This window comes from Euprymna scolopes, chromosome 2 (genome assembly GCF_053919585.1).
Source record: "Euprymna scolopes isolate OS-2025 chromosome 2, ASM5391958v1, whole genome shotgun sequence".
NCBI lineage: Eukaryota > Metazoa > Mollusca > Cephalopoda > Sepiida > Sepiolidae > Euprymna > Euprymna scolopes.
This window is the reverse complement of record NC_136483.1, coordinates 54,730,379-54,731,865: the sequence shown is the minus strand read 5'-3', so window position 1 is coordinate 54,731,865 and position 1,487 is coordinate 54,730,379. Positions and strand designations below refer to the sequence as shown.

The following is a 1,487-nucleotide window of genomic DNA, read 5'->3' as shown; positions in this document are numbered from 1 at the left end:
ATATATAGGTTATTCAAACCCATGCGAAACTTTACATTTGGGTTTTAGCCGGGGTTATAATCGGTGCAAAAGTGTGAAAATTAACGAAATGGAATTTGCCAGATGAAAGTCGAACGACGGCATTACGAATATGCATTTGTAACTTAATAGCTATTGTTCATATTTTAATTTTTAGCCTTGCAACAAACATATCTTCATAGCTTAGGCATTAACGTCAAAGGAAAAAGTAAATCATAAACTAAACATTTTGGTTTCGATTCTCGGTGGTGGTGCACAAGTCATTTTCTTGTTTTTGTAAAACTTTTTAAATCTTCCTCCTCCTCCTCCCCACCACCACCACCAAAAAAAAACAAAAAACAAAAACAAACAAAAAAACAAAACCTGCATTAATAAAATCTCATATTTAAGCGTATTTTATGACCGGGCAATGCTGAGTAGCCTACTAGTATATGATAGAGTGGCCTATGCAGATTCATTTTTTATTAATACAGCATACTTTTTTTTTTATCTACTTTTGTATTATATTTTTACATGAGATCACATTGACGAAAGTAAGAATGGAATACAATGTACCTATTTACAATGCCTCCCCACGGGACAGAGTTAGACACCAGGGTCGTTTTTTAACGTGGAGAAAAGGTACAAAAATAAAAATTGTCTCAGTCGTGAAGGATTTCTCCTCCACCGAAAGAGAACGAGAAATGGAAGTGCCGCATCTAAAGAACAGATACTACACTTTGATCTTGGCCAAAAGGCAAGATGGAATACAATGTAGCAATTAGGAATCAACTTGTTGGTCAAAGGGAGGTAAATCTATTTTACTAAAGCAGGTGAAAAAAATTTTTCTTACAATTACTCGAATGTTTTATGATAAATTACAATCTCATCGCATTTTACATTTTTTTGTTAATGTGATAAAACTTTGTTACACTTTAAAAAATAATGAAATTTGTTTTATAAACAACTCTTAGTCACATAGATTTACTTGACTAATGAGTTAAGATTCTAAATTATCTACACTGCTATAAAAGTATATATAAAAGATGAATCAGCATAACTCATTGTGTTATCTCTATTTTCTTCAGTTGCGTTCTCTGCATTCTATTGCTTTTTTTATAAACTACCTTTTAATTTTTTATCAATAAATATTGAAAAGTTTACTAAAAGCGGACAATTTTCTTATTTTATTTTTCTCTTTCTATTGGAGATATTTATTTTTTTTATTATTACATGTATCCCCGGTGATAAATGACAACGTCTACGAGTCTGTCAATTTTAATCCAAGGGAGGTAACTACTTAAAATAGTAATTTAAATCCAGGGGAAATAACTTTCATGAAGCATAATTTAATCAAAGGGAGACAATTCAAACTTGCACGCTTTCAGTTGTAATAGAGTTTAAAAGGAAATGTCATTTGCTTTTTTTCTTTTTTTATCATTACTTTTTACTTATTTTTCACTTATTTTTCTTTTGCACATTTTTTTTAT

General features: G+C 30.4%; 1 pseudogene; it reads right to left on the bottom strand.

Annotated features, from left to right (window-relative positions):
* Positions 1 to 541: 541 nt before the first annotated feature.
* Positions 542 to 766, bottom strand: LOC145242775 (U2 spliceosomal RNA; annotated as a pseudogene).
* Positions 767 to 1,487: the final 721 nt, after the last annotated feature.